The sequence below is a fragment of the Lathyrus oleraceus genome, chromosome 5 (assembly GCF_024323335.1).
Source record: "Lathyrus oleraceus cultivar Zhongwan6 chromosome 5, CAAS_Psat_ZW6_1.0, whole genome shotgun sequence".
NCBI lineage: Eukaryota > Viridiplantae > Streptophyta > Magnoliopsida > Fabales > Fabaceae > Lathyrus > Lathyrus oleraceus.
Window position 1 is genome coordinate 130,216,818 of NC_066583.1, and position 15,476 is coordinate 130,232,293.

The following is a 15,476-nucleotide window of genomic DNA, read 5'->3' on the forward strand; positions in this document are numbered from 1 at the left end:
CTTGACATTCTCTTGACTTTTGGGACTCATGGAGGATCATATATTCATAATATGATGTAATATGAAGTATAATTTGAGATATTTGATCAATTGTTAAAGAAACTTGTTGAAGAAGTCACATAAGATACCTAAATGAATTAGGGTTTCCAAGGCAAACAAACTCCAAACTCTTGATGATTTCTTGATCAAAATAACATGTGAAGATCATGGGGATCCATATATGATACTTAGAGCCAATGTGAACCATTTCTTGATTTATCTCCTTGCATTAAGGGTCTTAAACCCTATATATGAGCTTGATAAAGCATAGGTGAGCATACATACTACCTACAAAAGCAACAAAATATACATTGATATATTTTTGGTATTTTGGTTAGTAAATAAATAAAAAATGAAGTATGGTACAATCAAATGTGCTTGGTGATCTCTCCCAATGCAAACCCAATGAATAAAGGTAAGGAGAATGTCAAGGTGTGATCCCAATGCCAATGCATATGATGAGATGGCATGAGGGATCTTATGGTCAAAATTGGGGTCTTACATCTTCCTACTTCTGGCGGTTGGAAAGGCATTGTAGACCAGCTCGTGATAGATAAGGATGCTATGAAAAACAACTATGAAAGAGAGATCAAAAGACTTCGCAAGAGGTGTCAACTTGGAGTTGGGTCATCATCGGACATGATTCCATAGATCTAGTTTCTTTCCGCTTATGATCATTAAAATTGTATTTCTGATTGTAATCCTTTTATTATTAATAAAATGAGATTTTAGTACATTGGAATGTGTTATTATTATGTTTGCAACTTATGCCTTAAAGTTCCTTGGAAAATAAACAATATAATATTTGCATTTGCATTTTCATATCATGCATCATGTTGCATCTTGGTCTTGCTTTGAGCAAGTTAGCCAAGCGTCTTATTTCTTTCTTGGTCTTCATTCAGACAAGTTATCTCACCAGTACAATACTCGAGCTAATCAGCTGAAAAAGATGGATCGTCTAGAGCAAGAGAATCGTGAGCTCCGTGAAAAGGTGACAAATTTGAGGGACGGGTATGAGAGGATTATTGCCATGATGGAAGCTTTGGCGACTGCTCAGAATCAGCCTCCACCTCCTCCTCCAACTCCGCTTTAGAGGACCATGATTTCCGAGATTGTTTCTGCGCCCGTCTCAGTGGCTCCCATCAGTGCTTCACTTGCACCACATACCTTCTGGTTTCCCTTGGGGCATTCCTCCCAACTTTATGCCTGAGGGGTACCAACTTGAAGTTTCAGTGACTCAACCTGTGATTTCTGTACGACCTTCTATGGTTCATGTTGTTCCGGATGTTGAAGAACCTGTTTTTCACGCTGACCAAAGTGAGACTTTTGGTGTTCATGAGAGGATGGACGAGTTCCAAGATCAATTTTAGGCTATGACGAAAGAGATTCAAGCTTTGAGGGGGAAGATATGTTTTGGAAGAATCCTCATGATTTGTGTTTGGTCCCTAATGTAAATATTCTGCACAAGTTCAAGGTTTCAGATTTTGAAAAGTACAAGGCAACTCCTATCCTTTGAGTCATCTAGGGATGTATGCTCGTAAGATGTTGACTCAGACTGACAATCATCAATTGTTGATCCAATACTTTCAAGATAGTTTGGCTGGGGTTGCTCTGAAATGGTATATGGGGTTCGACAGTACTCAGATCCGAACGTTCAATGACCTAGGTGAGGCTTTTCACTTCCAATACAAATATAATGCTGACATGGCACCAAACAGGGATCAACTCCGTGTTATGTCCCGCAAAGACAAAGATACCTTCAAGGAGTACACGCAGAGATGGCATGAGATTGTTGCATAGGTTAGTCCTCTGTTAGAGGAAAAAGAAATGACAAAGCTATTTTTGAAGACATTGAGTCCGTTCTATTACGATTCGATAGTTGTAAGTGCGCCTAACGACTTTACTCAAATGGTGAATATGAGTTTGAAGTTAGAAGTAGGTGTCCTTGAAGGACGGTTGAAAGAAGGTAGTTCGTTTGATGGTTCCAGAAAGTATGGGAATGGTTTACCCAAGAAGAAGGAACATGATGCAAATGCTATCTCACAAGAGAGACGAAGAAGGCTTATGAGGAACAGTCAGCGTCATCAGCATGTGGCTTTAGTTACTCCAATGATTAATTCTGCTCTAGTTAATTAAGCAGCACCGAGTTATCAACCGCGTTTCCAATAATGCGCAAATCAACAAAATTAACAGAGTCGTACCCAGAGACAGATACAATTTGACCCAATTCTAATGACCTATACAGAGTTGTTTCCTGCTTTAATTCAGAAGAATTTGGTGCAAACGAGGACTCCACCAGCTGTTCCGAAAGAGATTTTGTGGTGGTATAAACCTGACCAACATTATGCATTCCACCAAGGAGCACCTGGCCATGATATTGAGAATTGTTTCACCTTGAAAGATGAGGTAAGAAGGTTAATGCAAAGGGGTATCTTGTCATTTGAAGATTCTAATCCCAACGTACAAGCTAATCTGCTGCCCAAGCATGGCAATGCAACTGTGAATATGGTCGAAGGATGTCCTGGGAAGTATCGAGTTTTTGACATCAACCTAATTAGAAGGTCCTTGGTTGAAATGCACGCGGCTTTATGTGAATTGAGCTATTATGACCCTGACCATGCTTCTTGTGAAGTTTGTTCCAGAGATCCCCGAGGATGTGTTATTGTGAAAAGAGACTTGCAAGAGATGTTGGATCAGAATCTTATTCAGGTTACGAGGGACATAAATGAAGATGAGCATGAGGTAAACGTCATAGTTCCCTGTTTTAATCTCCCAGAACCAGTTGTTATTGTGTATGATGGACAAAAGACTATTATTTCTCCATTGGTTATTCGTTTGGCGGGCTCGACGCCTTACGAGTCTGATAAAGTTATTCCTTACAAGTATAATGCTACCATGATAGAAAACGACAAAGAAGTGCTTATTCCTGCTTTTCTGTCTATTGTGAACATCACCGATGTAAGTGGTGTGACTCGAAGTGGTCGGGTATTTGCTGTTGCAGCTCCTAAGAGGATTAAAGATATGGTGATAGAGAAATCAAGTCAAGAGAATACCTGTTGTGCAAACCGGTCAATCCAGTATTGTGAATCAGAATCCTAATCAGGATGAAGTGCTAAAATTGATCAAGAAGAGTGATTTCAATGTGGTGGACCAATTGTTGCATACTCCGTCCAAGATACCCATGCTATTCCTACTGATGAGTTCAGAAGCGCACCGAGAGGCTTTGCAGAAAGTCCTAGAGCAAACCTATGTGGACCATGACTTGACAATTGATCAATTTGATGGCATTGTGGCCAATATTATTGCATGTAACAATTTGAGCTTCAGTGATGAAGAACTACCCGAGCAGGGGAGGAATCACAATTTGGCCCTACATATCTCTATGAACTGTCAAGAAGATGTCATATCCAATGTGTTGGTGGATAATGGATCCTATTTGAATGTTTTTCCCATGTCTATGTTGTCTAAACTTGCTTACCAAGGCGCTCCTATGAGGTTCAGTGGAGTTGTTGTGAAAGCCTTCGATGACTCAAGGAAAACTGTGATTGGAGAAGTTGATCTCCCAATAAAGATAGGTTCGTGCTTATTTCATATCATTTTTCAAGTAATGGACATTGATCCTACCTACAGTTGTCTCTTAGGACGTTCGTGGATTCATGAGGTTGGGGAAATTAAGTCAACTATACACCAAAAGTTGAAGTTTGTGAAGAATGGGAAGTTAGTGATCATGGGCGGTGGGCAGGCTATGTTGGTGAGTCATCTCTCTTCATTTTGTAAATCGATGCTGATGAGGATAAGGGAACATCATTTCAAGCTCTCTCTGTTGACAATATTATTGTTAAGAAGAAGGTTGAATCCATGTCATCCTTGAAAGACGCTCAATTTATGGTGGAGAAAGGTCAATCTACTAAATGGGGACAGATTGTTGAGCTTGCTGAGAATAAGAATAGAGCTAGTTTGGGTTTTTCATCTGGTGTAGCCCAAAGAAATCTAAAGCGAATTCAATAAGTGTTTCACAGTTCTGGTTTTATTCATACCAAGGATCAGTCCGCTGCAGCAATCTTAGAAGATGATGAAGAGCAAGAAGTGTCGGACTTTGTGACGCGTGGATCGATGTGCCAGAATTGGATTGTTGTTGATGTTCCTTCTATTATTCACTTATCGAAGTAATATGTTTGCTTTTTGTTATTTTCAAAATCCTTTCACTATGCCCAAGGTGAAAGTTAATCTATGTGGGCTTTGTTTCAAATTTCATTATCATTAATAAAATGTTATTTCGTTTATCCATATTATATTTTTCCTTTTTGGCTTTTTCTAGAAAATGGTAACATAAAAACAAAAATAATAATCATTTTTATATTTGCATCACAATGTGCGTTTATTTGTTCATATTCTAAAATCAAGAATAAAATCATTGCGCAGATTAATTGTTAAACCCATTGAAAACAATGACCTTATGCCCTCTCCCAACTTTAAATTTCCTGTGTTCGAAATGGAAGAAGAGGGTGATGAAGAGATTCCTGACGAGATTTCTCGGTTGCTTAAGCATGAAGAGAAGACCATTCAGCCTCATAAAGAGTTGTTAGAAGTGATTAATTTGGGTTCCGAAGATGACAAGAAAGAAGTCAAGATTGGGGCACAGCTTTGTCCAGATGTTAAGAAGAGGATGGTAGAGCTTCTTAGAAATTATGTGGATGTGTTCGCTTGGTCTTGTCAAGATATGCCAGGTCTTGATATTTCAATTGTGGAGCATAGATTGCCATTGAAACCAAAACGTCCGCCGATCAAGTAGAAGTTAAGAAGAACTCACACTGATATGGCTATCAAGATTAAAGAGGAGGTTCAAAAGAAGATTGATGTTGGGTTCCTTTTTACTGCCGAGTATCCTCTATGGGTGGCTAACATTGTACTTGTTCCTAAGAAAGATGGTAAAGTTCGTATGTGCGTTGATTATAGATACTTGAGCAAAGCTAGTCTGAAAGATGATTTTCCTCTGCCACACATTGACATGTTGGTAGATAATACATCTAAGTTCAACGTCTTCTCCTTTATGGATGGGTTCTCCGATTACAATCAGATTAAGATGGCACCTGAAGACATGGAAAAAACAATATTTATTGCACCCTGGGGAACATTCTACTATAGAGTGATGTCTTTCGGTTTAAAGAATGTTGGTGCAATGTACCAAAGAGCCATGACTACTCTTTTCCATAACATGATGCACAAAGAGATAAAAGTCTATGTTGATGACATGGTTTCTAAGCCAAAGACTGAAGAAGATCATGTTGAGTATTTGTTGAAGCATTTTCAGCAGTTGAGAAAATTTAAGCTCCGATTGAATCCTAATAAATGTACTTTTGGTGTCCGCTCAAGAAAACTGTTGGGTTGCATTGTCAGCCAGAAAGATATCAAAGTAGATCCTGATAAAGTAAGAGCTATTCAAGAAATGCCAGCGACGAAGATAGAAAAGCAAGTTAGAGGGTTCCTTGGGCATCTGAATTATATTTCTAGATTTATATCTCACATGACTGCCACATGTGGGCCAATTTTCAAACTTCTTCGTAAAGATCAAGGCTATGTTTGGACAGAGGATTTCTAGAAAGATTTTGATAGCATCAAGGAGTATCTGCTTGAACCTCTTATCTTGTCTCCTCTAGTGGAGGGAAGACCTTTGATTATGTATTTAACCGTGTTAGAAGAGTCCATGAGTTGTGTGCTTGGACAACAAGATAAAACTGGTAGAAAGGAGCATGTCATCTATTATCTGAGTAAGAAGTTTACATACTGTGAGTCTCGGTATTCTATGCTTGAGAAGACTTGTTGTGGTTTAGCATGGGCTGCCAAACGTTTACGCCAATATATGATCAATCATACCACTTAGTTGATATCTAAAATGGATCTAATCAAGTATATCTTTGAAAAGCCTGCTTTGACTGGAAGGATAGCTCGTTGGCAGATGTTATTGTCTGAATATGATATTGAGTACCCTACTCAAAAATCAGTTAAAGGAAGAATTCTCGTAGATCATTTGGCATACCATCCGATCAATGATTACCAATCCATCAGGTTTGATTTCCCTGATGAAGATCTCATGTACTTGAAAGTTAAAGATTGCGATGAACTGTTGCCTGGAGAAGGGCCATATCCTGGATCCCGTTGGGGTTTAGTGTTTGATGGAGATGTTAATGCTTATGGTAATGGAATTGGGGCAATCATTATTACTCATAAGGGTTCTCATATCCCTTTTACTACAAGATTGATGTTTGATTGTACGAACAATATGGCAGAATATGAAGCTTGTATCATGGGTCTCGAAGAATCCATGGATTTAAGAATTAAAATCCTAGATGTGTATGGAGATTCAGCTTTGGTGGTCAATTAGAATAACAGAGAATGGGAAACTCGTCATCCTGGCCTGATTCCTTACAAAGATTATGCAATGAGGTTGTCAAATTTCTTCAATAAAATAGAATTTCATCAAATACCTCGCGAAGAAAATCAGATGGCGGATGCTCTGGCTACTCTGTCTTTTATGTATAAAGTGAATTGTTGGAATGATGCACCCAATATCACAATTATGTGCCTTGATAGACCTGCTCATGTGTTTGCAGCAGAAGAAGTTACAAATGACAAGCCTTGGTATCATGATATTAAGTGTTTCCTCCAAAGTCAGGAATACCCGCTTGGGGCATCTAACAAAGATAAGAAGACTTTGAGAAGATTGGATGGAAATTTCTTTCTAAATGAAGATGTGTTATACGAGAGAAATTTTGACATGCTTTTGTTCAGATGCATAGATAGACACGAAGCAGATGTGTTAAGTCAAGAAGTTCATGAAGGATCCTTTGGTACTCATGCCAATGTACATGCAACGGCTAAAAAGATGTTAATGACGGGTTACTATTGGCTGAAAATGGAATATGATTGCTGTAAATATGTGAAGAAGTGTCATAAATGTCAAATTTATACTTATGAGATTCATGTGCCTTTGACGCTTCTCGATGCTATTTCATCCCTATGACCTTTCTCTATGTGGGGAATTAATATGATTCGTATGATTGAGCCCAAAGCTTTAAATGAACATCGTTTCATTCTAGTACCAATTGATTACTTCACCAAGTGGGTTGAAGCAGCATCTTATGCTAGTGTGACCAAGCAGGTTGTGGTCCGATTTATCAAGAATCAGATTATTTGCTGATATGGTGTTCCAAGTAAGATCATTACTGATAATGGGTCGAACTTGAATAACAAGATGATGAAGGAGCTATGTGACGACTTCAGCATTGAACATCATAAATCTTTTCCTTACAGACCTAAGATGAATGAGGTTATTGAAGTTGTGAATAAGAATATTAAGAAGATCATTCAGGAGATGGTTGTGACATATAAATATTGGCATGAGATGCTCCTATTTACTTTGCACGTATATCTTACATTTGTTCGTACTTCAACAGGGGCAACCCCTTTCTCTCTTGTGTATGGCATGGAAGTAGTGCTCCCTGTAGAGGTTGATATATCATCAATGTGAGTCCTGATGGAAGCCAGCTTGTCTGAGGCTGAATGGTGTCAGAGTAAATATGATCAGTTGAATTTGATTGAAGGGAAAAAAATGATGACCTTGTGTCATGGTCAGTTATATCAGAAGAGAATGAAGAACACATTTGAAAATAAGGTTCGACCTTATGTATTTAGAGAAGGTGACCTTGTGCTCAAGAAGATTTTGTCTTTCAACACTGATTCTAGGGGCAAGTGGATTCCTAATTATGAAAACCCATATGTTGTTAAGAGAGATTTCTCTGGTGGTGCCTTAATTCTTACACCTATGGATGGTGAAGAGCTCCCTCATCCTGTGAATGCTGATGCAGTCAAGAAATACTTCGCCTAGAAAATAAAAGAACAACTTGCTAATTTGAAAACCCGAAAGGGCGCCTTAGGCAAAAATGAGCATCTCGGTGGATTAAAAACCCGAAAGGGCGATCCAGGCAAGAGTTAGAGACATAAACAGAAAATACTCAGCCCGATAGATTGACCCGAAAGGGAAATCTAGGAAAAAGTTAGGGACTATGGCAAGTAATTGCATCAGGCCATACTTGATCATTTGAATCAACATTGTTAGGGAGAATAGTGGTCATTGTACTTCAACGTAGCCCTTTCCATATATTTACCATTTTCCAACTTTGTAATGATCCATGGAGTCACGCCATTTACGGACCACCATTTTATCAATAAAATTTGAGCCTTTTGCCCACTTGTTTTTCATTCTTATTTTGTTTCAGTTTACAAAATTTCATTTATTTATGATAATCATTTTTGAAACAGATACATATTTAAACAATCATGTTTTTGAAAATTTACAAAAAAAGATATGTATTTTTCCCTCAGCTTGTGAATACAAAGGAGTAATGTTAATGGAAATACCAAGGATGGTAACATCCTGAAGAATGAAATTCAGTGACTCCCCCCCCCCCCCCCCCCCCCCGAAGTCGGATTTTCTTTTACAACAGTCTCCCAGCATCAGATTACAAGAGTGGTGTCCGACGAATCTCTGCCAGCATCTCCATCTTGTTGAGATTAGCCAAGTATCTTTTTGTACTGTGTTATTAGTCTCGTACCTTTTTGTTTGTTTTGTCATCATAATCATACACATGTGTATAGCATTACGATGTTAATTTGTGCATTTCGCATTTTGAAAAAATTCCTCACCACTCTCTGGAACTTTTCTCCCCATAGAGTGTGTGTGTCCTCTATCCAATAGAGTGTCGACCTTAAGCAGAAAGAGTTTATCCTTTCTAATCCCCCACTGAGTCTGATCCTCATGGAAAATTTTATTTCAGTTTTCCCCTCCAGTTCATTATCTGGATGGGATCAATCCCCCATTGAGTTCATGCCCTCATTGGATTGAGTCCTCTTTGACCGCCTCTCTCTAATTTGTTCCTGGTCTGAACTTTGGTCCCCCTTTGATTGGTTACCTTTGTTAAGCAATCACTCGGCTGATAGTTGGTAATCATTCCTTTTAAGCTTATTTCCTTTGTTAAGTTATCACTCGACTGGTAGTTAGTAATCATTCCTTTTGAGTTTATTACCTTTGTTAAGTGATCACTTGGCTGATAGTAGGTAATAATTCCTTTTACCTTTGATTGGTTACCTTTGTTAAGCTATCACCTGACTGGTAGTTGGTAATCACTCCCTTTGGCTTATTACCTTTGTTAAGCTATCACCTGGATGATAGTAGATAATAGTTCATTTTACCTTTGATTGGTTACCTTTGGTAAGCTATCACCTGGTTGGTAGTTGGTAACCATTCCCTTTGGCTTATTACCTTTGTTAAGCTATCACTCGACTGATAGTAGGTAATATTCTTCTCCTATTGAAGTCAGGGTTTTTCCCTGTTGTTAACTACTTTTCCCCGACGAAGTCTTACTTTGTTAAGTATTTCCCGTTGGATCTTTAGCTCGTTTTCTAACCATGTATCAGTTATTTTTTAGATTTTCCCCCTGCGGAATTTTGTTTGTCCCCATCTGGGCACCCCTTTGGAATCCCTCTCCCCCTTGTGGAATTTCAGTTTCCTCTTGTTTCTAGCAATTCTTTGTCTCTTGTGGCGTTGTACACCCCACAGAGATTCTTGTTTGCATTCATATCATATCATAAACATCTTGCGGTATCTTAGGGACAAATATTGGGTATTTAGTATTTAAGTCTCTCCAATCTTGTTGAGACGAAGATTTCAACCTTCATATCTCCAAATTGAAGAAACTTAAATATGGACATCTGTCATACCCTAATTTTTAACCCTAAGATCCCACATCCTATTTGCATCTTTTGCATACAAGCAAGGTCACATCTTGGCCCTTCCCCTATCCATCTTTGGGATTGCTTCTTGTAGGGATCACTAAACACCCCTTTGTTTTACATTTGTGTTTATATGATTAATTGCTTGTCTATCGAATAATGAAAATACCAAAAATATATCTTGTTTCTCTTAAGTTTATTTTGGAAGGTAGGGCTCCTCAAGTCAAGAGCACCTCAAAGTTTGGTGGCCTAATTCTCAAGAAAGTCAAAGGTTCATGTGTTTATTTCCATGCCTTCTTCAACAAGCAACTTCAAGCTTTGAGAAATTTAATCAAGATACCATCAAGGACATCTTATCATGAGTTCATATGATCAGCCATGTGCTTTTAAATGCAATGAAAGTCCAAGTGCACAAGCTTGTTCAAAGGGATTTGACCTAAAAGTCAACATTTTGAGGTCAAGGTTCCAAGGATCACAACTCCTTCAATGCTCAACATTTTTGAATTCCCCTTTTTGCATATGACTCTTCTCAACATTCTCTACAACTTATCTTTACATGACAAGAGCCAATCATGCTTGGAGGATCATCAAAAGTTTGGAGACATTATAGGTCATTTGTGGACTTAGTGAAATTTGACCTATTTTCAAGTGACTTTTTGCCAACTTTCAAAGATCATAACTTCTTCAATTTTCAACATATGGAGATTATCATTTTTGCATAATTCCATTTGTAATAAACTCTATAAGTTTGCTTCAAGGACCAAGGAAAAAATATGCTTGGAAGGCCATGGAATTCATTGGGACATTATAGGTCATCTTCAGCCATGAAGCATTCAACTTTTTTATGAAACCAGTAGTTTATGCCAACTTCAACACACCATAACTTTATGCTCAAACATACATATGCAACCTTTATTGTCTCATTGAAATATTGTCCATGATGTTAACACATTGCAAAAAGAATGGGATCCAAAAGCCTCTTGAGTAGGATGCCCCATTGAGTTGGACATGGTGACTTGAAACTGAAGAAATCACCATTGCCCGAAATTTCATCATGACTAAACTCAATTACAAGCCGAATTAGCAAGTGTTTTTGGTCCTAAACATGTTTAATTAAACATCCAGAAGTTAATTGACACTTAAAACGCATCATTTGGCTGAGTTTTGAGGAGTTTCAAGTCACACTTTTCACACACTTGGAACATATTCGTTTTGCACGAACTCAACATCATTTCACATGTAATTGGATCCAATTACATTACCTATAAATAAAGGAATATTTTTCCTTCATTGGCAAGCTTTGGAGAGCCAAGAAACCCCTGCTACAACTTGAAGTTTTTTCCAGAAAATTCAACTATCGTGTTTTGAGTTTCAGCCTGTTTCAATCCATTTTCTTGATTCTATTAGCTCCACCGGCATCCTCTGAAACTTTTGCAACAATTCCCAAGCTTTTAGACCTTCTGAATTTCTCCAACCAGGTTGAGCTTCATTAACTTCTGATCACCATCTGGACAAGGTAGTTTTGAGCATCATTTAAACTCAAACAAGTTACCACAATGTAGTCCTTCACTCTTTGATGCATTCCCCTAAATTATCTGGTGTTGATTGATCGTGTTCATCATTTAATTTTATTTTTCGTGGCTTGCTTGTTTATGAAACCTCTTTCAAATTCCCTTTGCTCAGTTCACATAACTAAATTTGAAGCATAAGGTTGAATTCGGGATGAGAAGAGGATCACAATGGTGGTGGTCTCGTATCTTGAAGTTACCAAACGATGAAACTCCGGTGGGAGCTCATCGGAGAAGATGAACGTAGTATTTCCCAGGTGGTCTGAGTTTGGACCAGACACGTTGGCATTTTGAAATGTTTTGATTGGTTAAATTCAAACTGGATCCTATGTTTGGCCTGCAGTGTGCTCCATCGTGTTTCTCATTATTTTGAGTGTTGGATCTTCCGAGTTAATTAATGAGGCGTGATCCAACGCTCCTGGTTTTTTATGATTTTAATTCTTTTTCTTTTATTATTTTAAATTGCTTTTTCTTTAAAAGTTCATAGTAATTTCATTTTTCATCCAAAAAATCCCAAAATAATTTCTAAAATTCTCTTTTATATTTCTTCATCTGATTTTTATTTTTTCACATTTTATTTCATTCATTTTATATTTTTCATGAATTTTCTCTTTTCTCATTTGTTTTAATTGGTTTAAAAATACTTTTCTTCATTTTTTAATTATGAAAAATTTAAAAATACTTCTCTTTTCTCATTTATTTCCAACCTTCCATAATTTTCTAGGCCATTTATTTGGTGTTTTGAAGGATTTTATGGATTTTTCATTTTTATTTTCATTTTAAAAATCATTTAAAAATACCTTTGATGCATTTTTATTTTATTTAATTACATTTTTTAATTTGATTGCCCTTGTGGATTTCTGTTGGCCTTGGATCATAATGATTTTGACTTCAAGTCTCATCAAACTCAATGGATCTTGGGTGTTGATGGGGTGAAAACCCTAATCCACCAAAATGGATGATTGATTTTGATGATGACTTGATCAAATTTGTGATTCGATTTGGGTGTGACCTCTTTTGTCCCCTTTCATCTTTATCCCTTTCTTTTCTTTTGATCAATTAGATGAATTTGTGTCCATATTGTTCATGATGTGTGGATTGGTGCTTGATGAACTTTCATCATTTTAAATCTGCCTTCTAAGTGATCATTTTTCATTTAAGGTAATTTGGATTGATGCATAAGTTTGTCATAAGTGTCATGAAATATGGATTGAAGTAATGGATTATCTTCCTAGCTTTTGTGCTTGATCATCCCCTTTCATTTTATTTTCTTGTGTGGCATAGCTTTACGAGGAGGATTTACATATAATTTCTGTAGCATGTATTAACATAAATATTATTATTGACCGGCCTCAGATAGTTGTGACTTCTACATAAGTCCAATTACGATTGCTTAACATAGCGCTAAATTTGTACCAAAAGCTAATGGCATTTTTATAAGTGAGATTGTAAGTCTCCTATTCCTCATGGTATTGTGTGAAAATTTTGCTCCTTTTCCGTTTGCGAGAGCTAGTGGCATACTTTTTGATTTTATCCAAGTTGGAGCCCTTCTCATAAATGATGTATAGGTTCATATTTTCATGCTTGTGAGTTGCTAATTGAGTGTTCTCCAAAAAGTGACCAAAATATTTTTTCATCTTTGATTACTAACATCATTTATTAACACTTTACTTGTATTAACTTTTACTTCCAAGTCATTTACTTTATGTTCCTTTATTTTTTTATGTCATTTACTTTATGCTTTATGTTTAGCATTTCATGCCATATTACATTGTGATTATGTCATTTTTGTTCTTGGTCTATTTGGACCATTATTTATGCCATTACTAAGAAAACCTAAAAAAGAAACTTGTCTCTCTTAATTCATGGACTTGTGGTTACCATCCTTGGCATCTTTGTGGAGTTATGGACTTAGAATTAGGATATTGAACTTTGCTTTGGGACGAACTTGTGACCTGAGACCTTGAAATTCATCGGAAGCCTTTGACTTGGGATTTCCTTTGAAAGACTTGGATTGGTTACTCCGGTTTCATGTGACACATGGATTACTATTTGCTTATTTTGCTTGCTCGATGCTTAATCCAAAGGAAGGAATTCTTGCTTGACTTATGTCACAAAGCTTGCTATCTCTTGGTTAGATCTTTCTTCTTTAGCTGTTATTTTATTGCTTTAGGATAGTCTCTTCTTCTCCCCCCCTTCTTTAATTTTCAAAATCTTCTCTCTTTTTCAAAACCTTCTTGTTTTAACTTGAACCACTTTCTCAATAAACCTTGACTTTTGTCAAGTGACTGTCAAATATTTTTCTCAATAAGTGTTAATCCATCTTAAGCATGTTTAGACCAATTTTAAAAGACTAAAAAGTTCCTAACTCATTCAAATCATTTTGTGCCCTTGTGCACTTTTCCTTTCAAAAAAATTTCTCAAGGCATTAGACATGAGTCATTTCCATAGTTGGGTTATAATTCTCCTATCTCTATAGTATTGATGAGAACTCTTTTCCATCTGTGGGAGCTAGTGGCATACTTGTTGATCCTTATCTAAGTTGGAGCCCTTCCCATGATGATGCAAAGTTCTAATACTTGTGGGTGACTACTTGAGTATTCTCCTTAAAATGACAAAATGTTTTTTCCATAAAAATGAATCAAAACAAATTCCTTTTGTTATTTTTACTATGAACTACGAGGTTTTGATCCTCCATTGCACTTTGTTGGTAGGTAGGCATGAGACTTTAAAAGTCTTGGCAAACACAAAATCAAAATAAAATATGCTTCTTTTCCCATCTCTCAAATCTTTTAACAAACAACACCCTTTTCAAACCAAAATGTACAGATTTTCAAAGAGGTTCCCATGGAGTACCAGGGATGTTTATGGTGCTAATACCGTCCATTTGCATAACTAACCTCATGACCCTTGTTCTCTTTTTACTAGTTTTGTTTTAAAACTTCTTTGGGTTTTGTTCGTGCTTTTTCCCTTTTACTTTGGAAACAATAAAAGTACGGTGGTGACTCTTGCTTTGCGAGTTAAGTTAATCAATAGCTTAATCTCAAAAAAATTACCACTACACTTACATATTCAAGAATAAATGTGAAGTGATCGAGGTATTTGCCAAGTTTAAACCTATGGTCGAAAGACAAAGTGATCAAAATCTCAAGATTTTGAGGACTGATGGTGGTGGAGAGTATGTTTTGAAAGACTTCTACAAGTTATGTGAGAAAGAAGGGATTGTGCATGAGGTGGTTCCACCCTACACTCCACAGCAGAATGGAACGGCAAAAAGGAAGAATAAAACCATCATGAACATGGTGAGAAATATGTTGAAAGGCAAGCATCTACCCAAAGAATTATGGGGAGAAGCAGTGTCGACAGCTACATATATTTTGAATAGATGTCCGACGAAGAAGCTAGAAGGAATCATGTTAGAAGAATGTTGTTATGGTGTCAAGCCTAGCTTGAGTCATCTGAAAGTATTTGGATCTATAGCACATAGACATGTGTCAGATCAATTGAGAAGAAAACTTAATGATAAGTCGAGTTAGATGATCCTAATAGGATATCATTCGACTGGAGGTTACAAGTTATTCGACCCAGTGAACAAGAAAGTAGTGATCAGCAGGGACACAGTCATATATGAGCTTAATGAATGGTATTGGATTGAAAATGTTAATGAGGATTCATTAAGAATCTTATGTGAAGAACCAACAATTGAAGTCGGAAGAGAAGTTTGACAAGAAGAAGTCAGAGGTCAAGCAAGCACAAGCAGACCTCAAAGATCAAGACACATGCATGCAAGGTTATACGAATGTACGACTACATTAGATGACGTGGTCGATGATGAAGGTGAGTTGGTACACTATGCTTTCTATGCAGATGTCGAACCAAACAATGTAGTTGAGGCATTAAAGGATTCGAAGTGGGTGAAAGTAATGAATGAGGAACTGAAGTCCATCGAACACAACAACACATAGTCACTTGTCAAATTTCCTCAAGACAAGAAGGAAATCAATGTAAAGTGGGTATACAAGCTGAAGCTGAATCCCAAAGGTAAGGTAACTCGACACAAGGAAAGACTTGTGGCGAAAG